The sequence below is a fragment of the Pongo pygmaeus genome, chromosome 4 (genome assembly GCF_028885625.2).
Source record: "Pongo pygmaeus isolate AG05252 chromosome 4, NHGRI_mPonPyg2-v2.0_pri, whole genome shotgun sequence".
NCBI lineage: Eukaryota > Metazoa > Chordata > Mammalia > Primates > Hominidae > Pongo > Pongo pygmaeus.
The window spans coordinates 63,515,730-63,535,599 of NC_072377.2; positions in this window are offsets into that span (position 1 = coordinate 63,515,730).

Below are 19,870 nucleotides of genomic sequence, written 5' to 3' on the forward strand. Positions count from 1 at the left end.
CAATTTATTTTCTAAGATTTTTAAGAAGCAAGTACTAATAGCTGGATACTAGCAAATGTGATTCCTGTCACTGAGGCTTTCAGAGCAAAAGTCACACCTACTTTTGCTTTATAACATACTGTACTTAGATTCGATCTTGCTATTAGAATAGGCAGGTCAACAGTCCTGCTGCAGCAGCCAGAAAAAGCTGGATACATTATAAATATAATATTTTGAAAGTAATTGAATGATGTGGAAGCAGCAAAGACTAAATGAACTAAAATTCCAGAGAGAGGAGAACTTTTTTAAGGAAAGCTGATCATCAAGTGTTTCCCAGAATGTTTTGCCTATTTTGCCCTTAGGCTGATGATCAGATATGGCCCAGCCAGAGAACCTCTGCTGCGGGGATAGAAAAACCAGCAAAGCTTTTAGTGCTGGGCTAGAGTGAAGCAATGGAAATTCTAGGGCACTTCCAGTTTTCTCCATGGGATATTTGCTGAATCCTGAGGTTGCGAGAAAAGATGGGAGGCCAGGACACAAACTTCTGAAAAGCGGAATGCAACTCCCAAAGGCAGTAGTGCTTAGAAAATATATGGTCAGTCTTCCCTTCAAGACATTTAAGAAATATTTAAAGCCATGTGGGGCAGGAGCTAAGCAAAATAATCTCTGAAGGGCATGAACAAAGCTTCTGTAGCCTTTCAGGACTGAGAAGACAAAGACCCGTCAGACTTTCACGCAGAAGTTCAGGAGAGCCATGCCCTAATAACAGGGTGGATTGGAAGTTGGCTGAGTCTTAATAAAACTACAGCCCAGCTGGGATCACACTCAGTCTCTGATAGAATTGAGGAGTTAATCCTTTCTCCTCCTCACCTTAAATGACTCTCAGAAGAAAGAGAGGATCTTTTCAGGTGGAAGATAAGGTTATCTAGGGCCTCCGATATTTGTTTAAACACAACATGCAGAGAGAAAACTAAAATTACCGGATATTCCTAGAAGTAAAACCATATGGCCATTAATAAAGAGGAAGCAAAAGACAGTAAAAGCAGACAGACAGATGATCTAGCTATTGGAGTTAGCAAACTGGGACTTTTTAAAACTGCTTAATATGTTCAAGGAAAAAGAAGAAAAGATAGATATAAGAAGGTAAAAGTTAGACAACTTCTCCAGAGTTCATCTCTGTTGGCTTGAGTCTTTAAATCTTCTGTTTTCTGGTATAGCCCTATTGGGTTTTGATACTATGCTAGGATTCACCTTCCATTTTAATCTCTTTCCATGGGCTTGGGCATGTGTGAGTTCAAACCTTTGTTAAACTAGAAATGTGATTCCCGATTGTGTCACGTTTTGTGACATGAGTATGCAATTAATCCTGTGTACAATTGTGTGACAGATTTTTTTCTTCTTAAAACAAAAGATTTTAAACACTAAGGTTACTGAGGTTGATAGTTAAGTCAGTGACATATGGAGGAGGTGATAGGGGGGCTCCAGCCCAGAGGAATATTTTATCACTGACATTTTTTCACTTTGTCAGTGTGCCATGAAAATAAAAACTTGACAGCATTTCAGTGGGTTTACCATTGTTTTTACATGCTCTTCAGGCAATGCACACCTTTACTGCCCACACTCATGTTGGATATGGCCATCACCTCCTCCTGCTCCTTGATCAGCCTCCACATAGTCTCTTGAAATTGTTCATTTAGTCTTATAATTAGAAAAGTCTCCCAAGTCTCCAATTATTTCCACAAATAACTGGATTCCTTTAAAAAGATGCAACTTACAAGATTAGAAGACCTCTACAAAGCAATCAATAAAATCTTTAAGATGTCAAGTTGTTAGGCAGGCTGGGGAAAGAAAGGGAGCCACCATCGATCTCTTTTTTCGTGTGGAGAAAGTTGAAGGGGAAAGTTCATTCACAGGAGGTGACACACTGTCAACTGAAGTTAGAGCCTAAGTAGTTATAGTGCCCAGTTGATATATGTTTAAAGGACATCTTTTAACAAAGATGATATGTCTCCAGGACATTCTTGAGCAAAGCACAATTATCAAAAAACCAATTATCCAGCAACCTCTCATATTTAGAAAATAACCCAAAATATTAAAAATCTATGAGTAACCGAAATGAGAATCAGAAAATCTGTATATAAAGCTGCGTTGGACTTTAAGACTATTCACAAATCTTCTAGCCCTCTTACTTCCTAGAATGTGGTAGAACTGCAACACCCACCCTCTTTGAATTTGAGCACAATCATGTGACTTGCTTTAGCCAGTGAATTGTGAGAGTTCTATGAAAATATCAAGAAAAGATATGTGAAGATGGGGCTTTCATAAGTCTTGAGACTTCAATGACTACCACAAATGGAGTACCTCTGCTCCTGTTCATTGGACATATAGCATGAGTAAGAAATACCTTTGTGGTCTTAAGTCTTTGAAGACTGAGAGATATTAATTACTGCAGCATAACCTATCTTACACTGACTGCCTAAATAGTCCTCACAAAAGTGGGCATAAATGGTCACAGCCAGAGAAGAAATGTGAACTATAACTTCTTCCCATCAAAGAGAAGACTTTCAGGTTGCATTCATCTAGGAAGCTGTTCTCCCACCAAAAACCACAACTTTCAAGGTGCTCATAGAAACAGAGAATATCCAGTGCCACACAAGTTGAATGATACCATTCCCAGGATAATGTCATTTTGCAGTTCGAAGAAAGCACATTATAAGGTGGCAGACCTTAAATTTTGGCATGCAGCAAATCTGGACATTTTCTAGATCTTAGAAATGCAGATCACAAAGACTACAAAATTATAATAATTCTTACCTTCAAACAATTGCAGGTTCAGCATCCCTGGTGGAAGCAATATGGGCCTGGTTAAAGGAAGTGGCTGCTCCAAAAGTAGAAGGGCAGACAAAGCCAAATCTGGGTGAGAGGTGAAGAAGGAACTCCAGAGCAAGCCACAAAGACTTTAGCTTCAAATAGAATCAAAAGCCAATTAAAGAATCATGCTACATTTATAAAGTATATAGGTTTCACAATTCAGTTGACTGTGTATTTTTCTCATTCCATATTGTAGATTCAGACATTTACAATTCTTTTACTGTGTTTATAAAATCTCAGAAGTTTTTTTCTAATCCCAAGTAATATTACTGTTTAGTGTAGCTACCTTCATCAGTTGTCTTAGGTAGATCTAGACAATTTGCTGCAGCTTCTATATCAACACTTGCTGCTTCGCCTTGCACTTTTATGTTAAAGAGATGGGTTCTTTCCTTTAACCTCATGAACAAAACTCTGCTACCTTCAAGCTTTTCTTTTGCAGCTTCCTGATTGAAGCCTTCACAGATTAAAGAGAGTTAGAGCTTTGCTCTAGATTAGGCTTGGGCTTAAGGAAATACTGGGGTTGGTTTAATCCTCTATGTACTAAAACTTTCTCCATATCAGCAATGAGTCTGTCTTGCTTTTTTCTCAGTCACATGTCCACTGGAGTAGCATTTTTAATCTCCTTCAAAGATTTTTCCTTCGCTTTCACAACTTGGCTGTTTGGCACAAAAGATCTAGCTTTCAACCTACCTTGGCTTCAACATGACTTTCTCACTAAACTTAATCATTTCTAGTTGTTGATTTGTGACCCTTCCTTTAATTTGAACACTGAGAGGCTGTTGTAACATTACTATTTAGCTTAATTTCAATATTGTTGTGTATCAGGGAATAGGGAGGCTGGAGAAGAGGGAGAGAGACAGGGGAATGGCTGATCAGTGGAGCTGTCAGAACACATACAACATATATCAATTAAATTATCCATCATATATGGGCAAAGTTTGTGGTGCCCCAAAACATGATAGTAACATCCAAGATCATTGATCACAGACCACCATAAAACATATTATAATAATGAAAACATTTGAAATATTGATAGGATTACAGAAATGTGACACAAAGACAAAACATGAGCACATGCTATTGGAAAAATAATGCTGATAGACTTGCTTGATGCAGGGTTGCCACAAACCCTCAATTTGTAAAAATATAGTATCTGTGAAGCACAATAAAGTGAAGCACAATAAAATGAATATGCCTGTATTTAAGGAACAAGAAAACTGAGCTAACCTTGAAAACACTCTGCCTCGTTTTCCAGTCTTAAGTCACCTACCTCTTATGTCCTTCCTCCCATAACAAAACACAACTTGACTCTGATGATAAAGAACCAAATTACGCCATGCTGAAAAAGACCATGTGGCTATAATCACATTGGACTAACTCAATTGGGAAGAGGAGGGAAAAGCATATAATAGAGGGTATCATAGCTAACAAGCAAATTGCAAATGTATTTAAAGATGATAAGCTGAGTCAATGATTTTCGAACAAGAACACCACACATGAGATGTTCAATACGTTGCTATCATTGAAACATAGAAAAAAATGAAGAAAATTCCTGAACTTTTACTTTTGCCTATATTATTAACCACAGTAAACTGTTCAGCTCACCAAACTTGAATTCAGGCATCCCAATTGTCCCAAGGGTTTGATTTAGAATGAAATGTGTTGCTAAAAGTATAGAAACACTCCAGATTGTTGGTGTTTTCCCCTTTAAGCATCACAACTATTATTGTTATTACTATTTTGGGGTAAACTGTTTCCAAAATGTGCAATCCAAAGAGGATAGAAAATAGAATCTCATGTTTTCTTGATGAAATTCTGCCATAGTTGTGAACATATATGACTCTTCAGTGCTGGCAGACAGTAACATTGTGATGAGCTATTGAGGTATAGAAGGCCACTTACCCCTCTCTGAAATGTGCCAGACTAGAGTGTTTTAAAGTTATTAGGTCTGCTTTTTAAATTTCTTCTTCTTCTCCCATGCTGTCATGCCATGCCATATTCTTCTTGCTATTGTCAGTATCTGCATCTAGTGATGCAAATCTCTACCTCACCCCCAAGCTACTTACCACTACTTCTTGAAAAGCTTTGGTGCATAAATAACAGCCAACATGGCCAGATAAGAATAACATTTATAAAGACAACATCCTAAGAATGCAGTTCCTAACCTTTGGAAATTATGGAAACATGGAAGAATCTAAAATAAAGTTGTAAACACTCTTCCCATATTCATGTCTGCATATAATTTGGTGGCAGGGTTTGTGAAATTCATTTGTAGATGTTGGAGCACACAAATAATGATCTAGAAGTATAGGAATTATTCTAAGTGCTTTCCTAAGTGCTTTTCTGACCAAAGAAGTACTCCTACTTACTGCATCCTTTGGGCACCAAAATATTTCCTCTCCTCTAAAGATTGGCTTGAACATTCTAATGCAGCTGCTTGTAATGGGAGCAATCAATAAATATTTGTTAAATATTCATCAATAATATTGATGGATTTTCAATGTAGAGAAAACAGCCTTATATTGGAATAAATTATCTTCAACTTTCCTAGCTAGGGAAAAGTCAATGCCTAGCTTCAAAGCTGCAAAGGAGAGGCTGACTTTCTTGCCAGGAACTACAATGCCTACCTTCAAAGCTGCAAAGGAGAGACTGGCTCTCTTACCAGGAACTAACACAGCTGGTGATTTTCAGTCAATGCTTATTTACCATTCCCAAAATCCTTGGGCCCTTCAGAATTATGCAAGATCTTCTCTGCCTGTGCTCTATAAACAGAAACACAAAGTCTGGATGAAAGCAAATCTGTTTGCAGTACAGCTTACGGAATATTTTTAGCACACTGTTGAGATCTGCTTCTTAGAAAAAAGATTACTTTCAAAATATTACTGTTTATTGACAATGCACCTGGTCACCCATGAGCTCTGACAGAGATGTGCAAGGAGATTAATGTTGTTTTCATGCCTGCTAACAGAACGTCCATTCTGCAGCCCACGGATCAAGGAGTAATTTTGAATTTCAAGTCTTATTATTTAAGAAGTACATTTTATAAGCATATAGCTGCCATAGATAGTGACTCCTTTGATGGATCTGAGCAAAGTAAGTTGAATACCTTCTGGAAAAGAGTCATCATTCCAGATGCTATTAAGAACATTCATAATTCACGGAAAGAGGTCAAAATATCAACATTAACAGGAGCTTGTAAGAAATTGATTTGAACGCTCATGAATGACTTTGAGGGATTGAAGACTTCAGTGAAGGAATAACTGTAGATGTGGCAGAAATAGCAAAAGAACTAGAATTAGAAGTGGAATCTGGAGAAGTGACTGAATTGCTGCTATCTCATAATTAAACTCTAACAGATGTGTAGTTGCTTCTTACGGATGAGCAAAGAAAGTGATTTATTGAGATAGAATTTATTCCTGGTGAAGATGCCATGAACATTGTTGAAATGATAATGAATGATTTAGAATATTACATAAACTTAGTTGATAAAGCAGCAGTAGGGTTTGAGAGGATAGACTTCAATTTGAAAGACATTCTACTATGGGTAAAATGCAATCAAATAGCATCACATGCTACAGAAAAGTATTTAATGAAAGGAAGAGCCAGTTGATGTGGCAAACTTCATTGTTGTCTTATTTTAAGAAATTGCCACAGCCACCCCAACCTTCAATAACCCCCACCCTGATTTGTCAAAAGCCATTGCTGTCAAGACAAGACCCTTCACCAGCAAAAACATTATGACTCACTGAAGGCTCAGATGATCGTTAACATTTTTTAGCAATAAAGTATTTTTAAATTAAGGTATGTACATTGTTTTTTCAGAAATAATGTTATTGCACATTATTAGACTGTAGTATAGTGTAAATATAACTTTTATATGCACTGGGAAACAAAAAAAATGTGTGGCTGGCTTCATTGCAATATTTACTTTATTGTGATGGTCTAGAACCAAACAGCAATGTGTCTGAAGTAGTTGCTATCTCCAGTCTCCACTAAGAAGATATCTAATACGCAGAAAAAATAAACAGAATTTGTAGATTCTATTCCTGAAATTTACTGTCTAGGGCAAGTCACAGCTTCTACATTGTGATTGAATCTTTTATAAAGTAGAATTATATAATTGCAATTCCCCTCCTGTCACCAGGCATGTGGTAAAGATAAATGAGGTGATTCATGCAGAATGTGCTGAGGCCCTTAAAAGGTGCTTTGTCAATCGGAAGTGATTTTTTTCTTGTTGTTGTTGTCATCTTCCATGCCCTCGCCCATTAGCAGTCATTACTGTGCTCTGATGGACTGACACAGCAGCAAAGCTGAGACAGCCAGTGAGGTTTAGAAAAGAAGCCAAGAAGCGGCAGGATTAGAAGGACCAATGTAGCATGTAGAAATCAGAAATTGGGAGCTTCTTCCTTGGGACCTCAGCCAATTGTGAGCCAGCCTTAAAAGGCAATATTAAAGCCATAATTTAGCATTGCCTTCCCTTCACCGTCCCTTCACCACTCCCATCCCTAGTGTCTCGGGAAGTGTCTTTATCTTTCTCCTTCTTTACCTTTCAGGACAAGGGACAGCAATGAGAAGCCATGGGTGAATTCAGAGAGAAGGAGATTTAAAGAGTTTAAGGCCACATCCACATGTAGAGCGGGCACAGTGTTACCCAGCATTCATTAGCCCACCCCTGGGAGTCAGCAGTGTCCTGTGCTAGGATGTGAAGTGAAGAGACATGGATGATATAGATGATGATCATGAGCCACTTCTCCTGCCATTCTGCGAGAGCAGTCATTTTGTATCTGATGGACTCATGCATTAGGATGTGGGAATAGGAACAACAGGATGGAATGAGAAGTCTGGAAAGTCAGTCAATGCAGAGGGCAATGCAGAAGACTCCCAGCAGAGTCATCAAATCAGGGAGAGGGCTGGGCCCTTAGAGGACCTGCGTGAGAACCCCAGGGAAACCAGAGCTCGGGGAAATCTAGTGCAGGTAATTCTCTTCTGATGGTGCTATTGTGTTTACTCCCAGGGAAGAAGCAGTGCTTTCCAGTAATCCTTCAATGCCTTCGAGGTTAGGAGAGGTTAAAAATATAATTGATTAGTTAAAACACCCGGGTTTTGGTACAGTAAACTCATGAAGATGGATTTATACATTTGGGGGCTTGGAGAAGAAAAATAAAGTCTCTGATTCTTGCATACCTAGGGAAAGCAGAAGTGGGAGACTTTACCAGAAAACCGTAGTAACAGACTTATACTTCAAAACAAATTTGCAAACGATTTCTGATAAATCTCTGCCAAAGTAGCATTGAGCATTTCTGTTCAAACACTGGGAATGTGTCAGTGACTGGGTACTGCATCATTCATTGCAATTGTGTATAGCAGAATTTTACATATATGTGACCTACAGGGTGGAGATTTCAGTCATCACGCAGTGGGCACCTACCACACATATGGTATCTTGTTATCTCTCATTCCAACTCTATGAAGTATTGATTACTATCCATTAATGGATGAGGAAATCAAAGCTCAAACAATTTAAATGACATACTTAACATCCCACGTGAAAATGTAGAAGAGCCAGTCTAGAAACCAAGATCTCCCATCTTGAAGTTGGCATGCTACACAAGAGCCACTTCCATTCAGTACTCTTTAAAAGATGCAATATACTGTCATGTTTGACAGACATAGAGAGAATAACAAAAAGCAGTATTAAAAATTCATGCATGTCAGAATTTCAAATTTTGGAGTTATGGTATTCAGGGCATTTCCTCCTACCATGGGAAAAAAAAAAAAAAGAAAAGAAGAGAGATAAAGGACAAGCTAGTATTGGGATCCTACCTCCCCATCTACTTAACAGATCATTAAGTAAATATAACTGAAAATGTGAAAGATTTTCAATTTTAGTTGTTCTTGGAAACAACCTAACTTGCTTCACATTCGGGACCTTCTGCTCTCCCCCATGTGTTGACTGTGGTGCCACAATTATCTTTCCAGAGGTCCTCTTAGTTCACATGAGGTATATATGTAGCAAGGGAGTGCGGAAGAAAATACAGCTGCATCTATGAAACACTCCATTGTCAGTAAGGGGGGTCACTGGGATTAAATATGAGAAGGCTATAAAAGTTAGAATGATCTAGCACTATTATTCATTATTTTATGGTCATATTTCTCATAAAGCTAAATGAAAAATGTAAAGCTTTTTTCTTTTTTAGGTGAGAAAATAGAAGTTCAAATCTGACAACCTTGGCCAAGCAAGGCAGCTCATGGCTGTGAATCTCAGCACTTTGAGAGGCCAAAGTGAGAGGATTGCTTGAGCCCAGGAGTTGGAGACCAGCCTGGGCAACATGGTGAAACCCCATCTCTACCAACAACAACAACAACAAAAATGCAAAAATTAATGAGGCATGGTGGTCCCTGCCTATAGTCCCAGCTACTCAGGAGGCTGAGGCTATCACTTGAGCCCAAGAGGCAGAGTTCCAATGAGCTGAGAAGGCACCACTGCACTCCAGCCTGGGCAACAAGTGAGACCCTGTCTCAAAAATAAAACAAAACAAAAAAACCTGATAATCCTGACTTGCAAATTAATATAGAAACTAAGTTTCCAGTTAAAAGCTCCTTCCAAAATGGCAGCAAGTTTTCAGCAAAGGGAGAGAAAGTGTAATTTCAAGCATGAAATCAACATACATTTATTGAGGACTAAACTTATGTTAGATGCTGTAGTGGATTGAATGATGATCCCCAAAAGATACGTCCATGTTTTAACCCCTGGAACCTGTGAATGTGATTTTATTTGCAAAATGGAATTTTACAGATGTAATTAATTATTTTGAGGTGAGATCATCCTGGATTACCAAGGTAGCCCCTAAACATAATGACTAGTTTCCTTACAAGAGACAGGCAGGAAAAGGCAGAGGTATAAAGGAGAAGGCCATGAGAAGACACAGAGATTGGAGTTACAGAGCTACAAGCCAAGGAAGCTGGAATGGCAAAGAGAAATTCTTTCCTAAAGCCTTCTGATAGAGCACAGCCCGGCCAGCACCTTGATTTCAGACTTTAAGGCTCCAGTACTGTTGTTTTAAGTCACCCAGTTTGTGGTAGTTTATTGTAGCAGCCCTGGGAAACTAACATACGTGCTAGGAAAAGAGAGATCCACAAATTCTGATTTTTAGCTTTGATGCCGAGGATCACAGTCTAGTTGGAGAGCTGGTGAACAAGTATATGGTAGGTGCTTATTCCTGTTTCTGGAAGTCACTGTAGGTCAGCAGAGCTAGCAGGAAGCCAGTGTAAATGTGAAGTGGGAAAGAGTGAAGACTAATGGGACCTACAAAAGCAAACTGAAACCTATACTCAGCTCTCGCTGACCTGAGTTTCAACAATGCATGTGGTGGATCCACCGAAGTTGGCACCTTTGGGAATTGCCAGACAAAATAAGAACACCCAATTTAATTTCAGTTTAAGATAAACAACAACTAATTTTAGTGTAATTATGTCCCAAATATTGCCTGGACACACACTAAAAAATTATTTATTGTTTATCTTAAATTCTATTTTCTTGGGCATCCTGCACTTTTATTTGAAAAATGTGTCTTCTTTACCTTTTCCACATAGTGGCTTGGGACTCAGAGATGCTATAGAAGATCAGTCAGCAGAGGCTGCCCCTATCCCAAGACAATCAGTGGTCAGCAGATCAGCAGCAGCACCTGGTGCCCTACGTAGACCTTCCGGTTCCAATGGCAGCTGCTTCACTTCTGCCTTCCTCCTTCCAAATCTCCCACTAATTTATCTTGTGGCCGACCCTTACCCAGAACCATAGAGAAAGGGAAATTATAAAAAAGCTTAGCTAAGTTGATGCAATAAAATAGCTCTAATATTATTAAATAAATATTCAAACCCTACCAACAAAAATGTATATCTTTCTGTCTTCAAGAAAGTAACTTAGAATGGATAATAAATTCTGCTCCAATAAAACCATTTTTTGCCACTTTTGTCTTTCTATCCTTCTCTATAGAATATTAACAGATTTAAACTGTGGGAGTCATGAACTCCAACCAATTTATTTTTTCAGTGAGAAGCAGGGGCCCAGATAGGTTATGTGAGTCACCAGAGAGCAGACTTATTAATGTATTAGAGTTAAGCTAAAACTTCTGGTCTCCTTTTTCCTAGATGTCTTTCCTCCCTGCCAATCTACTTTATCACTTCCTTCAAACCTGGGTTCAATTCTGTTTAAGTAAGTCTTCCCTAATTAATTCTGGTCCCTGACCACTGTTTTGTCCAATATTCCTTTAAATATTTAGATATTATGGTTATACTATAAATTCTACACAAACAGATGTTAAACAAATCAGTTTTACTAAGTAGCTGTGCTTTTTAAAAGCATAAATGCTGTTCCTCCCAAACAGCAAATCTTTTTTTACCTCAAATACTTTGTAATAATAGTTCCATTTTTTTTTTTTGGCAAAAGGGTATGCTAACAGAATTCTATACAGTAAGTGGAAAAACAGAACTTTGCTAATGAAAATTTTTCCAGATTTAGAATGTAAATAATAATGCATTTTTTGCCTATGAATTAGGTTGACTGATAACCCTGTTGATACCAGGAATTTGTTACATTTCACTGCCCTATTCATGGATTGCATTGTTAGCTTGTGTCTGCAGGTATTTCTACTGGAATAAATAATAGTTTGCACTTTAACTGGAACATTATTTCATGATAAACTAAAGGAATTCAAAGCACTAATCACATGAACAAATTATGCAGAAATAACAGCCTCCATGTGAAATATAAGGGTCATTCAAAATATGAGATAATTTCATGAGAATAAACAATTTTTCTATTTATTTGTTACAGTGGAAAATGGCAGATGGGTTAACTAAATCCAGATTGTCTTTTGCTACAGGTATAATAGACATGAATTGAGCTGAGGATGCTAAAGAGTATTTAATGTGTTACATAGGAAGTACCATGATGTTGCTTGATGCATTCTGTCTACCAAAGACAGAATCTAACTGCAAATAGTGAGAAATAATGCATCAGGCAAAGAAAGCACAGTATTTATGCTCCTGTGAGGATCAAGTTTAAGAAAAGATTAAAATGCTATTATCTCGATAAGCAGGTAGAACAAGATGCAGTATTTTGCAGAATATGTTGAAGGAAAGCAAAATCTCTGCAAGACTATTTACAAAAAGTACTTTGAGTGTGTGCTGAAAGAAAGACAAAAAGCTGTCTGCAAATAATGGTGAGAACTTTAAAATTAGCCAGATGCATTCTGTCACAGAACTGCCTCAGACAGGAAACCTCCATGGCTCACCCAGAAGAAGGTCAATAGAACTGTATAGGACACCAGACTCAATTAGGGAGAATTACCAGATTCTTGCTGCAAGTTTATCTTGTGATCTTTAATACTTAAATATATAAATATGTAAGTTAATGCATTGAAAAAATTCCCTGCCAGAGCTTGACAAACTAGCACTGATAAGACAGGGATATAAATATATGATAACATCTATTCTCCCACCTCCTCTGTGCAGTAAGTTTTAGAATAATGACATGCATGTCCTGTCTATAATAAGATAGAGAAATCTTTATTTTCTTAACCAATAACCAGGCTCTCCAATTTTAAGTCCTAAAGCTTACCTCTGAAAGAAGGAGGTCATAGCTAGAGTTTTTTTTAACTCCTAGATTAAAATGTGTATTAATTTCTTAAAGCTGCCCTAACAAATCACCACACACTGGGTGGCTTATAACAACAGAAATGTATTATTTTACAATTCTGGAGGCTAGACATTTGATCAAGTTTTGGCAGTGTCTTCCTGTCTCTGAAGCCTTTAGGGGAGGGTCCTTTCTTCTCTCTTCTTTCTCCTGGTAGTTGCTGGCAATTCTTGGGTTGCCTCCTAGTAGTCCTGAGCCTGATTGGCTAATCGTTCTAGATCGGTTCCTTCTAGTTCTGCACTGAGATCACCCGTGCATTTTTTATGCACAACTTTGGTTTTACCTCTGTCCTGTGTTTTACCTTGAGGTTAGTTGCTTTTGAGAATAAAACCGTAAGCCATCAAGACAGAGCACAGCTGGGTTAGAATGAATTCCTTCCAGCAGTAATTTACCTACCTGATGCTTAACAGAGATATTTGCCCAATTGAAACATTTCTGTTATTCCCCACTCCCTTTCTTCTCTGCTTTCTGATTTGCATTGTAACCCTAGAAGCATCACAATTGGCCCTCCTTTCCAAGTCACAAACTGAAAAATCTTTCAATGAGAGTCTTGAATTTCAGAGACATCAACAGTTTGCCACTTGGTTCTCAAAGCTGACGAACAACGGAACCTTTGGAAGTAGAGTCCATCAGTTTCTCTCAGCTGCTAGCCTGAAATTCTAGGGTTACTGAGAGAAGAACAGTGGTTCAAATATATTGTGTCCGTAAGTATGTCTCAGTACGCTCCATTCTGGTACCACAGTTCCAAATTTCTAATTCTGTGAATTGATCTGGAGATTTTAAGGAAAATCTGCTTCCCATCCTGCCTATCCTATATCCCTGTTTCTTTCTTCTCCCACCTGGAAACCTTTCTTCCTCCAGTAACACCAGCGGCATTTGGTTTCTGCCTACTGACTGCCAAGCACAAGTGTGCCTTGTGCTTGCGTAGAGGCAGGTATTAGTTCTATTTTACATGAGGAAACTGCCGTTATTAACTCAATCTGGCTGTCTCCAAAACCCCATGCTTCTACCTCATCATGCTGTATGAGTCTCCTGTTTCTTTTGTTTGTTTGTTTACTTGCTCCCTCAAAAATGTTTTCTGTTAGATATTTATTTCAAGTTTCAAAAATAATACATACTCACACGGAGAAGCTGACCAAAATAAAGACCCAAGTCTCCCTGGCACCTGCTCTTCTACTCAGCTTCATGTTATCTTCCATTTGAACTCTGAATTTACTTTACATGGCTATCCCTCCAGGTAAATATTTACAGAAGGAATTTGTTCCTTTAAGGGTTATGTAATTGCCTGCATAGAATGAATAAACTAGAAATTATTCATTCATGTAATCGTTGATGAGAATTTACATTTTTCCTATGTGTTTTTGGTTTGTTTGTTTGCCCATGGGAATTATAAATAATGCTGAGGCTGGGCACAGTGGCTCACGCCTGTAGTCTCAGCACTTTGCAAGGCCAAGGTGGGTGGATCACGAGGTCAGGAGTTTGAGACCAGCCTGGCAAACATAGTGAAACCCCATCTCTACTAAAAATACAAAAAAATTAGCCAGGTGTAGTGGCAGGCACCTGTAATCCCAGCTACTCGGGAGGCTGAGGCAGGAGAATCACTTGAACCCAGGAGGCGGAGGTTACATTGAGCCAATATCATGCCATTGCACTCCAGCCTGGGTGACAGTGTGAGACTCCATCTCAAATAATAATAATAATAATAATAATGCTGAAATTAACATGTTTGTATATATGGATGCTACATACTGATGCTTTCCTCTGTGTAGAATAGAATATATCCCCAAAGCAAAAGCATGGGAATATATTTATTTTAATATGAATTTCCAGTTAACCTTCCAAAAGTTTTGTAGTGATTCGTTTCCTCATCCATAATGCATCAGTGTGCCCATTATCCAATACTATGACCATCATTAGATATTATCAAGTTATTTTTTTTCTGAAAAACTGAGAGTAAAAATGGCTTCCATTCATTTTTGCAAAACAATTTTATTTCAGCACGAGAGTAACCTCCACTGCAAATTCATATTTTATAGTCATGGAAAAAAGTGTATATGTATGTGTGTGAATTTGTATGCTTTTCAAAAGACAAAAAAAATTATAATGTTGGAAGACGAAGGAGACAGATAGCTGCTTAAACCCAGAGAAAGCAGTATGTGTGATGTAGAGCTTTAATTTCTAGACACCTCTGTCTCACTGAACATCCAGAAGCTGAGGCTGAGTCCTTGTCTGTGAAATCAGGAAAATAATATCTGACCCTTAACTACTAAAAGATGAGTAGGAAGATTAATGAGTTCATATCATTAGCACATTTGAAACTCCTGGGGAAAAGGTGCTTTGGAAATGCAATATGTCTTATATTTGTTCCATAGGTTACATAATGCAATTTCAAAGTACACAGTGACTATTTTATAAGAAACTCCAAAAATTTTACTTTGTGCATAAAATGAATCTCATTTTAAAAAATCCATTGTACCTGTTATATAAGATGCATGTCATAACTAGATGCTTTTCAGCTTTATTCTCATAGCAAGGGATGCTAACAATCTCAATTTAATACATTCCTAATTCCAGGGATGTTCTTTAGGAAAGATTGCATTCTGGAGCTCTTGAGAGGAAAACAAAATTTTGACTGATGGTTAAAAAGATCAAAGATATTTAAATGGTGGGTTTTCTATGGGGATGTGGAGCTCTCCAGTTTGCAATAAAAATTCTGCTCAAGCAAGGATGGTCAACCAGTATATTTTTAATTATGTTGGGAAATGTGTGTCATTTGAACACTTCTGAACAAGAAAGCTGAGATGTTACTAGTTTCTAGTTAAAGTCATTGGAACTGGTTTCTATGAAAAGCATAAACCCTTATTCAATGGGGGCAATCATGAAATATATCATCTCAAATAAATGGCCTGGGCTGAGATGGTCACAAGAAGATTGGTTTTAAAGCAGATAATTTAGGCTGGTCTTCACAATGCCAAAACAGCTGGTCAGGCTTTCCAGTAGGTTCAGTGAAGCTGACTCTCAGGCCAGTTGTTTGGTTTCCTAGACACCTGCTTAAGTCATGCTTACGATTTACCATTTAATGAGTGTTCTGGGGGAAAAAATATCAAATAGGTAAAACCACAGATGCAATGTGATTGCAGATGATACCTGTTAAGCTCTATTTTTTAATCTGGCTCAATGTATTTATGAATATTCTGATACAGCAAAGAAAATGTACATTTACATCTGTAGATGTGAGCATAGATTGTAGCTAGGCAATTATCAAACTCCATCTAGTTGATGGTTATAAAAGAAAGGAATCATCTCTAGCAAGACGAAAATGGAGGTGATTTTTCTCCAATTTATAAAATGCTATAGCCAGGATCAAGAAGAGGGTGGATTTTGAAGGCAGATAGATTTGAATGAGCACCTAAGGTCACTGGCTATGAAAGTTGAAAATGCAATTTAATTTTTATAAAAGCCTCTATTTCCTCATTGATTTCTTTTTTTGTTCCTCTGATATGCTTTAGGATCAAAGATCTCTAAATTCTGTATTCCCTATGCTTGGATTCCTCTTTCTGTAATTATCCACATAGTTAATTCCTTCATCTTATTGAAGTCTTTGCCCAAATGTCATCTTCCCGATGAAGCCTATCATGTCCACCTTATTTAAATTTTAACCCAACCCCTACCTTGAACTACTTTCCTATTCTTTTCACTTTTGCACATTATGTATTGCCTTCAAGATTTTTATCATGTATTTATTTTATTTTAATATTTATTGTCTATTTTCTCCCCCTAGAATATAAAATCTATGATGGTGGGAAATTATAGTATGTTCATTCACTGATATATTCCAGTACCTAGAACTGTGCCTGGAAAAGAGTGCATGTTCAAAAAAAATATGGTGAGTGAATAAATAAAAGAAGCTGCTAGAGTCCCTTGCATATAATAAGCTCTCAAACATATTACTTCCCTTTCCCTCCCTTTAAGCAGCTAAATCTAAATACAGATTATTGCTCAAGCTTTCACCCTATTATACTGCCAAGTGGATAAATTCAATGACTAATGCAATTCAGTCCTGAATGCTTCTGCTATTTTCTTTAAGAGGTACAGTCATCTGCAAGATTTTAAAAAAATATATTATTTGTAATAAAACTTTTGAAGATGACCACTGCCTCAATGGAATAAGTAATCCATTCTTTAAAATGTGCTTAAAGAAATAAATTCCAGGCCAGCCATGGTGGCTCATGCCTGTAATCCCAGCAGTTTGGGAGGCTGAGGCAGGTGGATCACCTGAGGCCAAGAGTTTGAGACCAGTCTGGCCAACATGGTGAAACCCCGTGTCTATTAAAAATACAAAAATTATCCGGGCGTGGTGGCTGGCCCCTATAATCCTAGCTACTTGGGAGGCCGAGGCGCAAGAATTGCTTGAACCCAGGAGGCAGCTGTTGTAGTGAGCCGAGATGGTGCCAATGCATTCCAGCCTGGGTGACAAAGTGAGACTTTGTCTCAAAAACCAAAAAAAGAAAGAAAGAAAGAAAGAGAGAAAGAGAAAGAAGGAAGGAAAGGAAGAAAGAAAGAAAGAAAGAAAGAAAGAAAGAAAGAAAGAAAGAAAGAAAGAAAGAAAGAAAGAAAGAAAGAAAGAAAGAAAGAAAGAGAAAGAAAGAGAAAGAAAGAGAGAGAGAGAAGGAAGGAAAGAAAGAAAGAAAGAAAAAGAAAGAAAGAAAGAGAAAGAAAGGAGAGAGGGAGAGAGAAAGAAGAAGAAAGAAAGGAAAGAAAGAAAGAAGGAAAGAAAGAAAGAAAGAAAGAAAAAGAAAGAAAGAAAGAAAGAAAGAAAAAGAAAGAAAGAAAGAAAGAAAAAGAAAGAGGAAGGGAAAGGAGGAAGAGAGAGAAAGAAAGAAAGAAAGAAAAATTCCATCAACCCCCTCAAGTATTTATTCAATGTCTAACAAACCTCCAGTGTAGATCCACCATTTATTCCATAAGTTCAATATATTTTCCATACTGTTTTCATTGATTGTGTTTTTGTCTGGCTGACTTCCAATGACATAGAGGCGCCTTTGTGTTACCTATTCCTACTATAGAAAGGAAAATTTCAGCCCAACTTTCCTGTTGACCTATGTAAGATAGATCCTCCTTTAAGCCCAGAGACTGACATTTTCCAAACCTTCGTTTAGAATTGGTATTTGTTGCAGGTTGAGCTCTCCAGGAAGCAGATGCCAATCAAGATGGAGTTAAGGTGGCAAAAGGTTTACTAGGTAGTAACCCTGAGAAAGGGCATGAAGCTGGACTATGTAGAGATCTGTCAGGCTGAGATGTACCTAAGAAATTCTTTGCCATAGGGAGCCATGGAGTAAAGATTGCCTATTGGAATCTTTCTTTGAGCAGAAATAGACAAGCCCTTATACCCCTGCCTTGCTCAATCATTGGCTGGTGGTTTCCCCAAGAATAGCAGCACCTCAGCTCCAAACCTGAGAAGGACCCTGAAGCACTAACAGTTGGAGGCTGTTAGCTAACCATCCTTAAGCTGAGCAGCTATCTGGTCTTCAAGGGGCATCTGAGCAGTGCCTCCCCCTGTCAGCCACTGTACTGTAGCATATGCTGTCAGGACTCCACCGTGTCTCCTCTGTACTCACTCTCTCCATGTGTGTCAATGGCTTTCTTGTGCAGGCACCTGTGACACATCACTGCATGATATCTCTGACATGCTTGGCCAGTATGCATGGCAGGCCAGAGGGTAAGGGAGTTGCTGTTCCAACAGTAGCCTTCAGCCAATGACTATGAAGGGAACTGGAGGAAAAATGATGAACTTCCTCCCTCCTCTGATGGGCTGTTCATTTTCTATACAGTCTCTCAGAGGTCCTGAGATAGATTGAGCCCCAGTTGTCTGCAGTGTTAATTTCCTCATGAATGCAACTCTATACTGACTTCTTGATCTTCCCTGTCTCATTTCTCTTCTTCCCTATCAGCACTTCTTGGGAATCACCTCCCAAATAAACCATTAAGACTCGAGTTCTTGTCTCAGAGTCTGCTTTCTTGGGGAACCCAGCCTAAGATAACTAGCTAGCTCTGTATGTGGTTTATAGAAAGAACTCTGCCCACTGACTAAAGGTAAGATGGAGTGAGCAAATCTGGAGGACATCAGGTAACTGGTTCTAATAATCCCAGGGAGCTCAAATATCTTGACAAAGTTTACTCCTGAACTAATGGAAGAGTTAGAAGTGAAACCCAAGGGTCCATTTATTGCATTTTGAGTTGGATGAATTCTAATCATATAAAAGGAGGCGGATGAGCATCTAAAATAGACATGGGATATCGTTCTTCACATACAGGTCCTGTGTGTTTCTTCTAGCTAAATAGGACACATTACTTTTTACTGAGGTACTCTAATAACATAACTTCACATTCTCATGCCTTTGAATTTTAGAATTACTTTCATTTATTTTATTCCATTTTTCACAGTGACCTAATTATACAGCTAGGGATTTGAGGCTCCACTTTACCATAAGTAAACTGAGGTTTAGAGAATTTAAGTGCCTTCGTTTGACCGTTGTTAAATTTTTAGTAACTAGAAGAGATAGGGGGCATACCCAGATTTTCTGGTTCTAAATACAATCATCTTGCCACTTTATCTTGTTAGTTTTTCTTAAATCCACACGTGAACACAAGCAAGCATTTTTCTCCCCCAGTTTTTCTATTAGCACCATCAAAATGTTGTTCCATATGTGTACATTTAATGCCATATTTGCATTCTACTGATCTCTAGATGGGATTAACACATTAATAAATACAAAGAAGACAACTTCTAAGTAATATAAATAACTAAATTTAGTTATTAGCATGGTTATTTTCCTTCAAAACTTTCTGCAAGCTGGGTGCAGTGGCACCTGTGATCCCGGCATTTTGGGAGGCCAAGGTGGGCAGATCACTTGAGGTCAGAAGTTTGAGACCAGCCCAGCCATCATGGTGAAACCCCATATTTACTAAAAATACAAAAATTAGCTTGAAGTGGTGGTACACTCCTATGGTCTGAGGTACTTGGGAAGCTGAGGCACAAGAATCACTTGAACATGGGAGGCAGAGGTTGCAGTGGGCCGAGATCATGCCACTTGTACTCCAACCTGGGCAACAGAGTGAGACTGACTAAAAACAACAACAACGATAACAGCAACAACAAACTTTACTTTGCTATTTGATTATCTTTACTTTCTTACTAAGCTAGAGTTCAAGAAAAATAGAAATGAAATAAATCTGATAAGAGAAGTGAACAAAAAAAGTCCCTTGAATCATCTACACACTGGAAAAGAAATCCTTCAAGAGTCCTCCTACTTCAGACCTGGAGAA